General features: G+C 44.1%; 1 long non-coding RNA gene across 1 annotated transcript in view; it reads right to left on the bottom strand.

The window, feature by feature from the left end:
- Positions 1-1,056: 1,056 nt before the first annotated feature.
- Positions 1,057-18,808, bottom strand: part of LOC119031680 — a 38,661-nt gene continuing 20,909 nt past the window's right edge. Inside the window, exons 2-4 of the long non-coding RNA XR_005078670.1 lie at positions 5,508-5,596; positions 1,735-1,909; positions 1,057-1,533 (exon numbers count right to left, since the gene is read on the bottom strand). This is a non-coding gene — a long non-coding RNA (uncharacterized LOC119031680). The remainder of the gene's footprint in view (positions 1,534-1,734; positions 1,910-5,507; positions 5,597-18,808) is intronic.

The following is an 18,808-nucleotide window of genomic DNA, read 5'->3' as shown; positions in this document are numbered from 1 at the left end:
ATTACTGTGCTGCAATCTCACTTGTAAAAGGAAATCCAAGCCTGGTGTCACGTTGAACTGTGTTTGAACAGCTTTCCCCAAGAGATACATGCAGAACATTATCAGTCTTCAAATATATTCATTGAAATTCCTTTGGAGGAATATCTAATCTAAATATGTAAAAATGTAATTTGTAACTTTACACCTGCAAATCATTTAGACGGGGTTAGTGGGCCGTGCTGCGATCAGATGGTACAAGAAGAGAAGAGAAGAGAAGAGAAGAAGAGAAGAGAAGAGAAGAAGAGAGAAGAAGAGGAGAGAAGAAGAGGAGAGAAGAAGAGGAGAGAAGAGAAGAAGAGAGAAGAAGAGGAGAGGAGAGGAGGAGAGAAGAGAAGAAGAGGAGAGAAGAGAAGAAGAGAAGAGAAGAGGAGAGAAGAGAAGAAGAGAAGAGAAGAAGAGGAGAGAAGAGGAGGAGAGAAGAAGAAGAGAGAAGAAGAGGAGAGAAGAGGAGAAGAGAAGAGGAGAGAAGAGAAGAAGAGGAGAGAAGAGAAGAGGAGAGAAGAGAAGAAGAGGAGAGAAGAGAAGAGGAGAGAAGAAGAGAAGAGAAGAAGAGGAGAGAAGAATTGTTACTGTTATTTTTAATGAATGTCAGGCTCCTCGTTCTCTGTCTCAAACACCAGGAAGAGGAATGTTGCCGATTAATTAATAATAATTAAATGGATAATTAGCCTGCAGCAGTTTTGGTGAATTCACTATATAATAAATTCCAGGTTCTCAAATGTTTCTCTGTCTTCTCTGAGGAACAGGTCAGACTTTTGGGTTCTGAACTGCTGGTCAGACAAAACAGTGAGTTTGTAGCGATCTCACCGAGCTGTGAGGAATCCTGACATGTTTTTACTATTGATTATATAAAAGACGTGGACGCAGCCTCAGAGTCTGACTTACAACTGATCCATCACTGTCAGAGTTTTATACCTCCAGACAGAGATGTGTTTTCTGAACAAGAGCAACAAACTGCTCACATGTCAGTTGGAGCACATTAAAGACACACGCCTTCCATCTTCCCTTTCACAATAAAAGTCCCAGTAAACATGGTTGTAAAACAGAGATAAAATTAACAAAGATATTTGATTAACAGGACATTAAACTGCCTTTCAATCAGTCAGTGTTATATTATGAACATACAATTAATTTTCAATAAGAAAAGCTCACAAAATGTTTACATTTGTGTTAATTACAGTTCTGAGAGAGGAAATAAAATCACAGGACCAGAATTTAAGAATTGCCACCAGATCATCATGTTGATGTCTTGTTCAGCCTCCTTCTGCAGAATACTAACGAAAACAATTGACTGTTCATTTATTATAAGAAGCCCAAATAGTGTAATATCACACTGAGCAGGAACCATGATCAAGCTAGCAAGCTAATATTAGCGTTAGCCAGGACCGAGGGCCGTCAGGTTGTCTGTAGAAGTGGGCGTGTCCCCAGATCATCAGTCAGGTCCCTCTCGTCTAAATATGGTCACGTCTGCCTCCTACAAGACCAAGATGGCGACTGCCAGACAAGTGGAGGACTTTTATACAGTCTGCACGATTTCTTGATATATTTTAAAGACAAAGAAATGAATTCAGAAATTAATGAAAATAATCTTTCCATCCGAGCACAACGTAAAAAAAATGATTCACTTTTTCTCTGTGAGTGACGTTTAACCATTTTCAGTCATTTTATTTTTAAGACCCAGTAACACTCACATACCTTCGACTGTCAGAAGGATGATCGCTGACTGCGACCGATCGAACCATCTGCACCTCCACACACTCTCTGCTCGGACCGCCGTCACAGTAATGTTGGTGTTGCTACAGGCCACAACACATAAATCAGCGGGAGGATTTGTCTGCAGCCAAGTGCAAAGTGGCTCCAAAATGACGACCTAATGAGAGAGTCGCACCTCATCAAACTCATCAAACCTCCCACACCGAGAGACTGCCATTAGAGAGAAAGCTCCTCGTCTATTAGTCTCTAAATTTTGACCCGTCTCTGCTCTGCTGCCTAATTGGTCATGTATGATTGATGGGCTTCGCAGAAAAAGACCACCATCTCTTCGTCGCACCAAAGATATATCACAGAGTCTTTGTCTGTGGTGAGGAGTCAAATCTGGTGGAGCGATATTAAACCATAGAGGTCTAAAAGCTAATAATATGCACACCCTTAGGCCTGGCTTCGTTAAAAGAGATAAGGAGATTAATCTTTGTCCCAGATCAGTGCAGTTTCACAACAGAGCTCGCCGTATATTTGCTCGGCGCAGGACGGCAAAGCTGCTTTATGGAAGGGAAAAATGGCAGAATAAGAAAAGCACAATGAGGTCAGCCTGGGATGTCAGTCATCTCAGAGGTCTGTCTGAGAGACAACAAAACAGAAGTGGAGGGAGAGAGAGTCGGAGAGCGGAGAGATAAAAAGCGCAGCATCGGCAAGTTTTGCCGTCTTTGATGATGCTGAAAAGGAAATGTTCTGGATAGACGATCCACGCCTCTGGTGAAATTCTTTCATTGTGTTACGTTTTTAAACCAGACGCTCCTCCAATCTTCTTCCCCTTATTCTTTCTTCCTTTTCCGCTGCCCTATTCACAGTCTCCTCCTTCCCTCCACGCCTCATTCCACTTTCTTTCTTTCTTTCAGGCCCTCTCCCTCATTTGCCCCTTCTTCTCTCCGTTTCATTTAAAACCATGCAGGTCTCTCAGTTCTTTTCTCTTCTTCCTCTCCAGTCATTTGCAAATTCCCCTCCTCTGTTTTTATGCTTCCTTTATACCAACCATTCGCCCCCCCCACCCTGCAACCCTTTTTCTTGTTTTCTGCCCTTTTCTCCACACCAGCCGAAGTCGTCCACTGAGTGGATGGGTTGCTGTTTTTCATGCATGCAAATCACATTAAAATCTGTTCCAATATCTGACCGAGCACCTGGCCGGCGCTAAGCTGCAGAGACCAATCCGTTACCTTAGCTGGCCCTTCAGCTCGCTTCCTATTCAGAGGCTCAGTGTGACCGCGACTCCAAGCAATCCCACCGACAGCCAACTTCCTAAAGGTGTGTGAGACGAGGAGTGGGGGATGGTGAGCGTGTGTGTGGAGGAGAGGAAGCGGAGGATGCATGTACAGTGTGTGCAAACAAATGAGTTGTATAATCAATGTCCTCGAGCAGCGGTCAGGCTGGAGTCGGCCTGTATGGAGTGTCGGGTGAGCACGCTCGCCCTTGAAGAGCAAGACAATGACCTGATTGAGATGCAGTGACAGAAACTGGTTCGTTCACTGTGAAATTTCCAGAGCTGGAATGGAGAATAAGCAGATCTTGGATGGATTATGTCAAGATAATGGAATCATTCACATCGAAAATTGGAGAGGACAGTTCAGCCATAATCACGTCTTCTGTCTCACTTTCTCTCTCTCTCTCTCTCTCTGCCTCCCTTCACCTCACCCGCTGTGTGGCACGCACGCCAACACACACACACTCTTCTCTCTTTACTGTTCAGCTCTATTATTATTTTCCACGAATTCCCGATGTGGCAATGTGGAACGGAACCTGCATAGAAAGCAGCCTCCAATTAGGATAGCTCTTTTCATGTCGAGGCAGCGCGCCGCATACAAAAAGGCAGAGAAGGCATGAATAAGGAGGAGGTGAGCTGAGTCGGGACTCACTGACAGCATGCACAGTCCTGCATTTGCGCAGGATGCACAGAAAATTCACAGAGACACGCGAGCACGCACCTCTAAAAACTCAATCTCCTCCTAACTGCCCACAGCCTCCCGCGCCAATTTCTGTTCACCTCTGAGGCTATTGGAATAAGAAACCTCTATCATTTGCAATGGAAAAGGAATAAAACATTAAAGGCTTTGCCAGATATATCCATAGTGCCTGCGCTGGGGTGCAAATTAAAAAGTCCGTCTTGGAGAGGGCCTCCCACAAAGCAAATACTTAAAGCCTGAGGTGAGATGAAGTAATTTCTCTCTGTGGTTCAGTGAAATTGATGCATGTTCCTGTAAGGATTCAGGATTTTGATTGTTGGAGCTGATGCAGGTCGGTTTCCTGATGCTAACGTTGGTTGAAGCTTCTAAACGTTGCTGGAAGTTGCAGATCAAGCTGACTGGAGATGAGTTAGTGGAACCGCCCTCTCCTCCTCTCTGCTGGCTCGTCTGGTCTGCTGCTCTCTGTGTAAACTTTAATTCAGAACGCAGCTTCCCCCCACAAGAGGAAGTGGAACAGAAACCAGCAGGTACTAAGACTGATGTCTATCTGGCGGCGTCTTTTAGTATCACTGTTATTACCATCACATCTTCTTTGCCTGGCACTCGTCGTATGCTTAGTTTGTCTGAGTCAGACAAAACCATCCGTTAAACCCCCACAGGGCTTTTCTACATGGTCGCAGTGCACCAGCCAGCCAGGCAAAGCGAGGGGGATTTGGCTGCATTCACAGCCACGTGGGGAGGAGAAAGAAAAGCGAAAGGGAGCCAGCTGAGGAGACAATAATTCAGAACCTGCCAGAATCATTGTTAGAGGCCTCTTCCCTCCCTAATCCCCCTGGGTGGAGGTGCACTTAGTCACTAAAGCTTTCTGGCCATGTATCATGGATGGCACGGCCTTCCCCTGTAACAGAGGCAGATTTAGACGTCTGCACCGAAGCTTCCTCTGACACTTAAAATACGCCCGTTCTGCCTCCCTGTTTGTCATGTCTCAAACCATGAAGGTTAAAACGATGGCACGGGGCAGCTTTCTCTGTACGTCTGGTGTTCTGTCTGTTGTACTCTCTCAACTCAAAGACCAAAAGACCAAAACAGAGGCTCCTTTCTCAACATATTCTGATGCCACCCACCTTAAAAAATCACTCTGATGTCTGACTTTTGTTATACTGGTAGTTCATGAACTGTATTCTACAATGAAAATGTTCTTTATAATCGCCAAAATAAATGTCTGAAATATGTGTTTCTGCAATGAAACGACTTGCCTATTTGTGTAAATTCAACCTAATTCAGTGGCTCCATCAGTCATTTCAACCGGTGCCCCAGAATTATATCTTTACATTAAGAGACAAAACCACAGGAGTAACTGAGAGAGGAGCAGAAATAAATCAGGTGAGGTCATTATCAGAGCAGGGCAGATGGATCGGCCACCATTTAACCTGCTGCTGTATATTTCCCATCAGCCCGGTCTCCAGGACAACATGCTGACAGTTAACACAAACCAGTGACAGTTTCATGGGATGATGGTGGAGTCACAGTGAGAATGCTGCCAAGCCAGTGACCACAGTTCAGGACTGGATTTCAATATTTGTAAGTGTGAAACAACTTGATATTTTTAAGGAGAGCGTCGTCTGGAAATCTCCAGCCGTGTTTGTGGTGATGAAAACTGTTACTGCCAGCAGAAGCAAGATCGTCTCATTGAACACAACCAGACCTCAGATACATACGTACCATGTTTTCACATCATAACATTAAACTGAACCTGAAGACACATGAGGTTTCAACTTATTTGTGGTTTCCTACCGTGATGTTGCAGCTTTGGAAGGATCACTGGTGCCGTCCTGTCGACGTGGCGTCAGACCAGAAGCTCAGATCAGCGTCTGTGTGCCGTTCTACAGGAAACGGACAAACAAAGAGATTTACCATTAATTTGGAAGTCTTGTTGGCTGGAAGTGTGAAGTTTAAGGGACAGAAGCTTAACACTTAAACCTCCCCTCAGCAAATTGGAGGCAATTTAATTTGTGAATAATATTTCTGTTGAAGGACAAAGTCAGAACAACAACTTGGTGAATAAGACATACAGCTGTTGTGTGTGTGTGTGGACGTTGGCAGATTCAACATGACGGTTAAATTGAAAAATGTGGAGACTTTGGAAACAGTAGATGATAAAGACATTAGAGAAATATGTAGCTTTAGGATAAGAACGATCAGAATGGAGGCTCCTCTCTCAGATGAAGGTCCTGGCTCTGAAAATTACTTTTCCCAAACCATCGATTCTTTGAAAAATCTTTGCCGTCCCAGCGACGTGTGACCAGGACGACGATTCAGTGACACCGAGACGTTCTGAAGGTCATTTTCAAGCAGATTTCAGGAGAATGAGTTATTGATCGCATTGATCTTGTGTCATGCATGAACAATTGTAAGAAATTGAGCTCATTCACATTATTCAATCATTTATGGAAGACAATGAGCTGTTAACGAGTTATCGATATTGAATGGAATTGATATTGAACAGGACTCATGCATGAGGAATTAATTTGAGGGAACTGGTGTCAGGGTTGGTCTTCTGGCTCTCGGTGCTCCTGATAGAAAGCGAGTGGGATCAGAACCAAACCACTGAGCGGTGACATGCGAGTGAAGCCTGACGGTTGGATGTTGACTGCAGCTGGAGGTGTGACGGGGAGGATGTCGTGAGAACGGCAGACTTGATATGTAGGGCAGAGAGACGAGCAGGCAGAGGATCTCTCACTGAGATAACCTTTCAAACTGGGTCACAGCACGAAGAATATACAGAGGAAAATAAAGGGAGATAAATGTGGGTGGAGTCGGAGGCTCTGTGGAGAGAGTCTGCATGTGAGGATAAGAGGTGCGAAGCAAAGTGCTGGTGCGTCTCACTACATTTGACACGTCTCCCAGCCTCTGGCATCAGATAAGTCACTCCGCTCAGGAGAAGTATTCTGAAGTCTCTGGGTTTATGATAACTCCTGTTGGATCCGCTTAGGTAGACTTGAAAGATTAATGTGGACCATTAAAAAGAGATGATAGAAGTGGTAGAAGTTGACTAAGCCCATTCCATCGCTGCGGATCATTCCTAACAGTCCATCTCTCCGAAAGCTTTTGTCATTTTGTTTTTCTGTGTTTACCGCTCTGTGTTTCGTAACTTACTAAGAAACTTTTCAGTCTCACGGTCAGAAGTTTGAAGTCTGTGTGTGTTGCTCTCTTAGGGAGATGAAAACGTTACTGTGAATATATCCTTGAAAAGACGATGAGCAGTCTGAAATGTTTTAACAAACTGCACAAAGGTTAAAAATGCTGCTGTGCTGTGTGATTAATAAAACGTCTGCTTTCGTTTTGGATCATAATTTTTGTCTCGAGCACTTTAAAATGTCCTTTCTAGCAAATTAAGAAGGTCAACAACTATGACTTTGTACACAATTACCAATTCTAATGTTTCTTTTGATCAACTGTATAATAATTTAATCATGAAGAGGAAGTGAAACAATAACACCAAGATACATTCACACATTTTGATGTGTGTGAACTTTTCCTTTAAGTAGTTAATTCATAAAAATATAAAAATTGCGATCAGTTAATTCACAAAAGGGATTTTTCAATGAAATGATCGTTCTCACACTCGTCACTCTACACACAGTTGTTAAGGTTGAGTCGTCGTGTTGCAGCTAACAGGATAAAACAGTCACTTGTTTTTCTTAAACCTTCAGTTAATCACAGGACATCAGCATCCTCTGTTATCTGAATATATGCTTACACACATGCACAGACATGCAGACAATGAGTGTACACACCATGCACAATAAAACTAGCACACACACACACACACACACACACTCACAGGTCCACAGTGCAGAGGGGAGTTAGTTTCCTGCGTGTCAAGATAACAGTAACAGCTCTCTTTAAACTTCACCAGCCTCGCTGATGTGAAATAATGGCTAATCTCTGCGTAGCCCTGCAAGAAACACACTGAGGGAGGGCTGTCAGGAAGGCTGTGTGTGTGTGTGTGTGTGTGTGTGTGTGTGTGTGTGTGTGTGTGTGTGTGTGTGTGTGTGTGTGTGTAAATCACTGGTGGTATTAGAGAGCATCCCGCAGTGTTTCTGTCTGGCTAATAAAATAACTGGAGGCTTCTTCCGAGCCACCCACAGCGAGACGCCACCTCGCTCCTTAATCTGCGTCCCCCCCTCCAGTTCACCGTGACCCCGACTCTTCATCAAAACTCACCAACCCACGAGGAGTGATCTCAGTGATCGATTGTGAGGAGATATGTATGTGTGTTCGTGTGCATGTTGATGTGCATGTTTGGTTAATGCTGTTTCGTCCTCTAACTGCAGCCAGTTACCTGCCGGGAACATACCACGACATACAGATTGAAATCGTTCAGGTTTTTCTCTAAGTGATTTCCTTCTCTTAAACGGTATATGTGGAGATATTTTCAATTCAGAAATCTCAGATGTGGAGAAATAACAAGGTTTTATAAAAGAGCAAAGGAGCACAAAGGGGACGAAGTCACAGTTTCTTGGATTGTTGATCCGACCGTCGCCTGCAGTTATTGTTCTCTTCAGAACAAGAGCGACTCCAGAGCAGCCGCACTAACCGAGGGGAGCAAACATTTCTTGTATCAGATTGTTTGGATAAAGAATCATGCTAAGATTTATCCTCCTTCCCAACACGCCTCCAACAGCCGTCATCTGATGTCATGCTGTGCTCTCGCTGCGTGCGCTACATTGCACAGTGACGGATCACGATCATCTCGGTGACGAGCTGAATGTGTGCTGGTGAGCCCGTCTCTATACAATACGTCCCTGTGGTCTCTGCTGCTTGTTTCAACTTTTTCTTGGAATTTTTAAAACTGATCTGTGACCATGAATCAGTCGGTCCTCAGTGTGGCTGCTCCACAGTTAAAGCTAACGGTTGCTAACACTAGCTAGCATTAACCCTGCAAACACTAGTAAACATCAATAATGAAAAGTAAAGAATGACCTCCTGCACATGAGTTGGAGTGTCCGAGCGTGCAGAATGTCAGGACCCGAAACTGAAGCAGCTGAATGGAATTCAGCCGTCAGCTGTTTTATCTTTTAAAGAAAAGAATCTTGTTGCTTATTTCTGGACACACAAAAAGTGTGTTGCTATAAAGAGGTTGTTTTTCATTTGGACTCCGTTTTCTGAACCGACCAATCTCTCTGGCATCGCTTTAAATATTTTAGAATCTGATTTTCTTCCCGACAGCTTTTGTGTATTTTAAGCGGGTGTGAGAGGATGTGAGACTGGGAAACTGCTCCTGTTCTATTTGAAAACGCAGGATCTCAAATGTTAAATAAAGCCCAAAACTGTGAGAATATGGCGTCCCACCACCTCTCGATTTAGCAAAATTCAATCCAGCTATGAATAAATCCTGCAGACGTGATTTGGAGATACAAATGTAGCTCATGGGGACAAAAGCAGGTGCAGGAGATATATTGAGGAGACAAGAGGAGATGGTATCAGTGTTCCTCGTCCCTCTCTGCCGAGCAGAACAGCTTGTTCCACGCCTCTGTTATCTCGCACCATCCTTCATATCAGCTTTGGTCATTCTATAAACTGTAAATCATGTTACTCGCTAGATGAATCTGCAGATACAGAGATATCGCTGAAATGTTCTGGTCCAGGGACTGAACAGAATACTCCCTCAGCCCTGCCGGTCCCGTGGTACTGCTTCTGTTGTGTTCATTCTAGATATTTGAAATAAGCAGATATTCCCATAATGATGCTTCACTTGTTGCACAGTTACCACAAACACCCACAGGGTGTTTCAGTCGGTTCAGATGCTGGAACAGTTCTGTCTGCTGTCAGAGAGGCTGCAGGTTCTGACTGATGTGCAGGTCCACAAGGGCAGGACCCAAACACAGAAGCTTCAATAAAGCTGGCTATACCAAAAATACAAAGAAAAACCCAGAAGCTGGACAAAGTACAAACCACAAGCAAAGTACAAAAAAGGCAGGATACAAACCAGGAAGAACAAGGAAACAGGAATGAAACGCCAGAAACACACGAAGGGAAGAGAGAACAGGGAGACACAGAAACACCCGGGCAGAACAGACCCAAACAGAACAGAACAGAACAGACCCAAACAGTCCAGAACAGACCCGAACAGTCCAGAACAGAACAGAACAGACCAGACCAGAACAGAACAGACCAGACCAGACCAGACCAGAACAGAACAGACTAGACCAGACCCAAACAGTCCAGAACAGAACAGACCCAAACAGAACAGAACAGACCAGACCAGAACAGTCCAGAACAGAACAGACCAGAACAGAACAGACCAGAACAGACCCGAACAGAACAGGTTAGAACAGAACAGACCAGACCCGAACAGTCCAGACCAGACCAGACCAGAACAGAACAGGTTAGACCAGAACAGACTCGGGGAAACTGAACAGACTGACAGGGACAGAGTGGGAGACGAGGACCTGGACAGACAGGTCATGACACAAACTTCTAAATAAAACAAAAAGTTACAAAACCAGAAACTGGAACCACAACACAGTCCAACACAGACAAACGTGAGCCTGCAGCGGCTCAAATATGGAGGCAAAGAATCACACGTTCTTAAACACGTCTGCATCACAGACATCTTCACCGCGACAGCGTGGAGGATCTTTACAATCTGCAATCTGTCCTGATGTCACAGCGAAGTGAAGCGTCGTCAGTTTATCCTCTTAGAGATTTGTGTGGAACTTTCTCGGGTTCAGAATATGTTTTCTACGCTCACAGTGACTCTTGACCATCATGTTTGTTCTGCACGCGGTGACGTTCCCTCAGTGGTTTCCTGAGATGAGAACGGTGCGACAGACATGGACAACCTGAAACACACAGCCAGCTTTCACCGGCACGAAGGGATAAAACCAATCAGGCCACAGTTATCAGGGATAAGTACTCTGTCTTTATTGAAAGTCAGATAATCAGGGAGGATTTGCTGAGAACGATGTGGACATCAGGACGTGTTTTCTGCTGAAATACAGAACAAAAAGCCCAAAAAAAATACAAATAAACGACACCATGTGTTGTATGAGGGCACGGCAGGTGAGGTGCATCTCCACTAACACAGGACACCAGATCTGTTCCTAAATGATTTTCTGTGTTTAGTGTAGTATTTCAGCACAGAATACCCAAATGCATCTCTCATATTTATTTTATGCTCTGGGCAAACCGAGGTTCGTGAATATTTCAGCGTCCTATTACGCTCCAAAGTTGTGCTTGTCAGGTTCTCTGAGTCAGACAGTTTCAGGTTCAAACTTTCTCAGTCGGAGTTTCACGCCGCAATTTCCCGTTATTCCTCCGAGTCCCTGGAGACCCTCACGTCCCTGTTTTCCTCCCGATTCACACCATTTCATGTCTGGGCCTCGCAGGCAGCGCCGGCCCGAGTTTGACAAAGTGGAGAAGTGACTGGCAGCCACGGTTTCTCTCCTCAGACTCCTCGTCTTCACTCTCAGCTCTGCTTATTTCATCCTCACTCTCCTTTTCTTTCTCCTGCTCCCTCTGTATTTTCTCTTTTTCTAATTGTCCCACAGTACCTCGCTTCTCGTCTTCAACCTCTCGTCTGTCCTCACTTTAGTGCTCGTTCCCACTCAATCTTTCATGTTCTCTGTCCTCCTTCATCCATCTCTCGCTTTCCGACTGTCCTTCACGGACAATTTACCAAGAGTGGTATCCATTCACCTTTCAGCCCTCGAGCTTTCAACACCATCTCTAACACAAAACCCCAAAGACTGAGAGAGAGACAGAGACAGACAGAGACAGACAGAGAGACAGAGAGAGAGACAGAGAGAGAGAGAGAGACAGAGAGAGACAGAGAGAGAGAGACAGAGAGAGAGAGAGAGAGAGAGAGAGAGAGAGACAGAGAGAACTAGAAAGGGAGAATGAAAGACTTGGTAGGAAAAAAAAGCACTTGATCTCAAAAGCATTAAATCCTGTTTTTGCAGTGTGGCCTGAAGAGATGGAGGTGTGTACGATAACACGGAGGTTTGTGTGTGTGTGTGTGTGTGTGTGTGTGTGTGTGTGTGTGTGTGTGCTGACATGGTTTGAGTTGTAAGTCTGCTCCTGTCTGCTGCATCACTCTCTGAGACTCCAGCACCGATCCTTGGTCCAGACGGCACTGACACTCAGAAGCGGGCCTAATAGACAAGCTGGACTGAAAACAAGTTCTCTTGCAGTCATTTTGTGAACAGACGAGAAACTGCAGGGATCTTTCTGCTGGGAAACCTTGCAAGCTGCTGAACAGGTAATCCTCTCCAGGCAGGAGCACTTTTATGGGAAGGAAATTGATTGCAGAACAGTAAAATACGTCTTTCTGCTGCGAATACTTGACACGAGGCCCGAAACAAACAATTATTCTAATCGTCAGTAAATCTGTTCAATGTGTTTTAGACCAACAGTGTGTTTAGACTGAGAATAAGAATAAAAGAGCCTCATCCCAACACAGCTCTGTGTCTCTGTGTCACAGCTCCATGTGCTCCACACAACTAGTTAGCTGATGTCTTTGTAGATAACCAGACAGCTAGCTAACGTTATATGGTTATTGCTGTTATTTGTGCTTGTCATTTGTGCATTTTGATGTGAGAATACAGGGATGGCTGCAGTGATGTAGACAGAATCACCTGACATGTAAACACCACTGACAGCTCCTGAGGCACCTGAAACGGATTGCAGGGGTACAGAAAGTGAGATGAGGTTAATTAAATGTTTCCTGTACAACAATATAAAACAGGAAAATCCTCTAAAATCATCCAACATGTTTCAACAAGTTAAGTTCAATAAATAACTGAAAGAACGATCACGTGTTCATACGGCCTCGTCAACACTGTACTTCTCTGAATCAGAACTTCAGATGAAGTCTTGGAGGTTTGTTAAGTTCGTGTGCTTGACAGAAAAGAAAATGAGGAGTCAGTTTTCTGTTTGTAGCTCAGACCTGCATGACTACACGTCAGTTTCAGTTACATCTAAAACAAGCATGCAAATGTTCCCTGATCTACTTAATGCATCAGCATGCTAAGTCTGACAACTGCTTGGCAGAATAAGCGATCGCAGCTCACGACAACCTGAGGCGTCAAATAAAAATACACTTGAAAGCACCTGCGGCACAACATTATGCAGACCCATCACACTTAGTTGTTTTTTCTTACATTATGTCCTTGAGCCAACAAAACTCATCATATTAGCAGCCTGATATTTCTGTAAGACAGCAAGGAGCAATAAAGGGAAGCGTCATCTGTAACTTAGTTCGCAGTCAGAAGATCGGGGTCGCTAACTTTCCTCTCAGACTGTTAATCAGTCGCTTTCAGTCGTGCTATTTTGCAGATGCAGTTAAATTTAAACTGATGCTCGGAGGCTGCAGGGAGAGAGCTGTACAGTCAAATGAAACCACAGGAAGGAAAAGACGTAACTAGGTGAGACAAGATAAGTCGAGACAAGACGAAAGAGTGAGGGAGGAGACGGGACTGAACACGCGAGGCAAGAGGAGGAAAGTGATGCGTGAGGACGCGGCAGGACGAGGTGAGAGAGACCAGTAAACATCTTGTTTTTTATCAACAGTCATCGGCCAGTTTGAATCATTTAAAATGATCAGAGATTATCACACAGAACAATACTATAATCTGTAATACCAAAAGAAAAGAATCTGTTGTTCTGCTGTAAGCCTTGTTAATTACATTCACTCACTATCACACACTTCTGGGCTATAATGTCCTGAGGACTCATTGATGTGGGTGTGTGAAATATTCCTCCGTGTCCATGATGAGCAGAGCAGCAAGAGTTCAGTCATCATGTTGTATCATCGCAGCTTTACAGACTTATCAGGTTATTACCTGACGGCGTCCTCACCTGATCACTGACTCTCTTCTCTCCTCTCTTCACCCTACTGCTGCCGATATTTAGTACCAAAGGAAGTGGACTCTGTTTTGTTGGACCAGATCTTTACTCTCTTTCCTTTCTGGCAGAGCAAACAAATATGGACCTGCCGCCTGCACACACCGACATGCGTAGTGGCCAACAAGTGATTCTCAGGCGGCCGACATCTGTCGGCCAGTGATGTCCTTGTTTCTTTTGTTATAACCAGAATGGAATAAAGTCCTCTCCTCTCCAGATGGTCATGTATTAATTCTTCTTTACATGATATATTAATGTTGTAGAGAGGTGCAGTTGGAAAAATAACTCCTGGAATTGAAGGTTTCCAAAGCAAGTGGTTGCAGATTAGAACAGGAGAGCTGGTCCTCTCGTGGAGTCAAACTCAGGACTCTTATAGTTGGAAATCTTGAAACCATGGAGCTTTTCGGAGGGAAGCTTGATTCAACAACTGGATGAGAAGAGACACAAGAGAGGAACAAGCGTTCACTACCAGCCTCAGACAGCAGGCGAGGCGAGGAGAACTAGCTGTAGGCACGAGGAAGGTTTCAGTTTGGCGAATTCCAAAACTGGAATCAGCTTTTTCCAGGCCAGTGACTGTGGCACCATTCTTTTGAATGTGATTCGGCCAAGCTGGTGCTAAAAAGTGCTGGTCACGTGTTGGGTGCTCACAGCTGTGTGACGCTGTGTTTGTCCAGAGAAACAGGAGCTTGACACGGTGCAATGTTATGTTCCCACTTCCTCTCCTCACAGAGGTGGAGGCTGTGCAGATGTCTACAATCTATTACTATCTCTCTCCAGAGCTGCCTTCCCTTTTTTAAAGTTCCCTTGACCCTGTATCACACTGCTCAAAGAATCAGACCCCAGTGTCAAAGGTCTGAGATGACGTACCTCTCAAAGAAAGGCTGAAACTTTCAAGATCACTTTTTAGTTTTAGTCTATAAAACGTCTGCTGAGGATTGATCGATTGGACTCTGCAGGTGAAAACCCGACCAATCAGCCGGCTGCGGGGAGTGGCTTCACTTCTGTTGTGACTCCAAACTGCTGCAGAGTTTTAAACACAGAGCTGAGATAGTTGAGACCATTTTTTCAGTTGATTCAGGTGTTTATTTAAAACAATGCAGCTAATTGTCTTTGTGTTCTTTAGTGACTTCTTCTTTAAAATGAAACTTCTTTACAGCGTGTCCAGTCGAAGGTTGAAGATCTTTCAGGCCACGATATCATACGTAACGTAGCTGTGCATTATCAGTGTCTAATATAAGAATTATCACCTAATAGACCACTGTGATATCTTAATATGTCAATATTATATAGTTCACAGATTACTCTAGTTTGTCTTCTGTCATCTGTATCTGATCATTCAAATTTTGGATATTTCTGCTTTTCTGCCAGAAGATCCTAAACGAGCCGACCTTTTGTACCTTGAACATAGTTACTGATCCTTTGCTGCTCTGGCTGCAGTCACTTCGTCACCTCGTGATGGAGCTGCTGGGGTGCCAGCATGACAGCAGGAGCTGCCATATTGTGTTATAGATCCTGAAACATGGTGTGACTTTATACAAGTGTCCTTGCATGTCATGGGTTTGAGGTTATGGCGGGTGGAGCTCTTCATCTGTCCAGCTGAGCCGTCACCGTCTGTGGTGGATGCTCACGGACGACACTCATCTTCCTCCACCTCCTTTCTGTTCTTGTCCCTCCCTGATGAAGTGTCAACACTAATGACGTTCTTCTGGGTGGTGCTAATTCTCCTGACTTGGCGTGTCACTCCTCACTGCTCCTCTCAGAGAGGTTAGCTCAGGTTTACCACGACGGAAGATTTACCTCAACAGAGTGTGTGTGTGTGTGTGTGTGTGTGTGTGTGTGTGTGTGCGCGCACATGTGCCTGCGTGATTGTGTGTCGCATCCCCTAACCTCTTTTTCTGCTAATCAAGCAGGAAAGTTCTGCAGTGTTTGCTTGTCCGATGGCCCATGCATCAGAGCTGTCCTGCCCCGGTAAGTCCTCCCTGTGGACGGCCGGCTTATTTTAGAATGTAGGTCAAAATAAATATTCAACTATGATGTTGAGGCTGTTTTATCAGCGTTTTTAGGATGGGGTGAGTTAGCGTATCGTTGAGTAGACAGCTGATACAACAGCTTACAGAGTGTCACACTTTAATGTGTGAGCTACTCGTATAAAAAACAAATATGACTAAATGAAAATAAACCAAACATAATTTCAAAAGCTCACTGAGGCTCCCAGTTAAAGTCATATCACACAGTTCCTGATGAAATGGACCAAAATGCCAAAGTGAGGACTTTGTCCAGTGGAGGGTCGTGAAGCCGGGGAGAATAATCAGCTGACCCACTCAGACTCACACAGACTGCATGCCTCTGTTTCAGGGTTAAAACATTCAGCATTCTGGTTTAACAGATTTTGTGCAGAAAAACATCATTTTTACCTTAATTTAAAGGGTCATAGGTCTTTTTTTTAGCCTGTGCACCACACTTTTAATACAACCATGAAACATCTGGTACAACTTCTCAACAAACAGGTTTTCACACATATTGTTCTGCAGGAACTGATGAGAAAACAACTGCAGGTATAATAATGGTCCAAGTGGACCAAACATCTGCAGGAACACTTTTACTGTGAGAGCAGTTTACCAGAAACCTTTGACTGAGTGTTTGATTCTTTTCTTTCTTTCATTCTCTCTTTCAGACAGCTTGTTCCAGCCTTCCTCTAATGAAGGTGCTAACAACCTAAATGTCACTAATGCCTCTCTGCAACCCCAGACAAGCGATCTGAGCCATTATTGACTTGGCATACACACAGCAACCAGTGATGTAAGGAAAATGTAATTGAATATGAAATAGTCTGTGGAGAGATTGAGAGCGCCTCAGTTCTCTAACAGACATCCACACATGTGAGGGCAGCAGGCACACACACACACACACACACACACACACACACACACACACACACACACACACACACATGCATACACGCACACACACACACACACACCAACTCTCTGTGGTAATAGAGACAATGTATTTCTAATGGCACCATCCAGACTGAGGAGGTAATTGTGATGTATTAGCATGCCGCGGCTGAGATTAGATTACAGACGACAGGGTTTTGCAATGTGTGTGTGTGTGTGTGTGTGTGTGTGTGTGTGTGTGTGTGTGTGTGTGTGTCAGTTTCCTACCTCTTGCACTTCTGATTGGCCCCCAGTGAAATAAAAAAGTATTGACTCTTTGTGCTTTTATTCTAAACCATGATTAATTTTGCAGTCTCACGCTCAGTCACTCCTCAGTCAGGGAGTCTGGGGGCATTTGGCCTCAGTACAACTTGGACTGTGCTGTGAACTGCTGCAGCTCAGACAGAACCGGGCCTGCAGGTAGCAGTAACAGTGAGGACGGCTGGTTCAGGTCACTGTGAGAACGTTCTTGCAATTCCCGATTTGGGATTTTCTAAAAAAATATTGCAATAAGGCCATCAGTCAACTCTGAAGTGTTTTGTTGGCTTCTTCCACTGAACCTGACAGAAGTGAATAAGACAAATCAAGCATTAAAACTATGTTTGGTCATAATGAGTTGTTTTAAACATTGTAACTGCTGTCGATGGAAATAAGATGTTATCTTAAGGAAACATCATCTTAAAAAAAAGGAAGAATTGTGTCCTCATATCTGCTGACCTGCTAAATCACATAAAGTGTGCGAAGCTTTATGGCACAAAACACACAAAACACACACTTGTTGTTGACACTGGATCATACTATATGGAGATGATTCTTACATTTTGAAAGAAGCTGCTGTAAAATGAAGGATTCAGTGTTTTGAGTACCATGAAATGAAGTAAAGTCTAGAAGAGCCGGAAGATTAAATTATTTAGTTAGCCGACTCTGTCGGTGGAAGATTTGGGTATTTTTATCCCTGGGAAGTCCAGCAGTCATGTGCCACCGAGCAGCTTTCATCGGACTGAACGGACTGAATGCTGCATCCAGGTCCTCCATGAGGATTTCATGGCAGCTCCTGTCTTATAACTTGTTTCTTAAATGTGTAAGAAGAGCAGATTCGAGTCTCATTCCCAGCTTGTCAAATAATCACACGGTGGCTTTCAACTTATCACAAACCTTTTGAGTCTCAAACGATTTTTGAGACTCAAAAAACACTTTTTCTTACAAACTGTTGCACCGTGGGATTGTCAGTGTTTACACCTGGAGCACAGCTGCTTTGGACTGCAGCAGAGAAACTGAAGCTACAAAGTCGTTGGCAAGAACTTTGTGAAATAAAAGGCTGCAAGAGAGACGCCAAGCTGGCCGTCTGACTGTTGGACCAGTAATCTAGTGATATCAGCTGGTTTGTGTCCTCTGTTGTTGGACTGATGTTAGCAAAGTTGCTCACCTGCTAGTTTTTGATCATAACTTTTGAAATCATCACAAATGCACATACTTCTGTCCTTTTTATCAAAGTGGAGTATAATTCAATTCTAATCCAAAACTGCACATAATGTTGCTTTCATGTGTTTTTTTTTAATCTCAAATACTTCAGTTGTACAACAGGACTTTGTTGTTTGCAGATCCAGGGCATCTGGACCGTGACGGACCATCAATAAATTGATGCGATAAGCTCAGGAACACTGTAAGCATCACAGTCTCCCAAACACAATGTGATTGTGCAGCCGCTGTTGAAGACAATTTCAAGATAATTCCAATTCTTGGCTCCTGGGGGATCAGGGCAGCTGATGTGGCTGATCTTATGATATCAGTGCTGTCTGCCTGTCTTCAGCAACACATTATTACTCCTGTTCTTCCCACAACACAGCACAAGAGCTTGTCTTCTTCTGCCTATAAAGCCCAAAGCAAGGACAGGAGTTGACATTAGATTCTGAAAATAATTGCATCTCTGATCTCAGAGGTGAAAGCATTTTTTTGACACTATCTAATATTTGTCAGTGGATCGGCACAAAGTAGACAGGAGACGTGATCTCCTGCTCTCGTTTCTTCTCCCTCAGCCTCTCCCCCCTCCTGGGTCCAGTGAGAGGTATTTTCTCCTATTAGGTACCCATCTACCATTCATAATTGGGCTGCCATTAGAGCTGAGGGAAGCAGGTTGTGCTGGCAGTGGGGGAACAGCTTGCTAAAGTGGGTTATTATTGAATAAATGAATTTCATTTTCAGTGACATAAAGTGAAGGCAAACAGACAGCAACAGTGTGTGGGCTTTACA

This window comes from Acanthopagrus latus, chromosome 13 (genome assembly GCF_904848185.1).
Source record: "Acanthopagrus latus isolate v.2019 chromosome 13, fAcaLat1.1, whole genome shotgun sequence".
Taxonomy (NCBI): domain Eukaryota; kingdom Metazoa; phylum Chordata; class Actinopteri; order Spariformes; family Sparidae; genus Acanthopagrus; species Acanthopagrus latus.
This window is presented reverse-complemented; position numbering and strand designations above follow the sequence as displayed.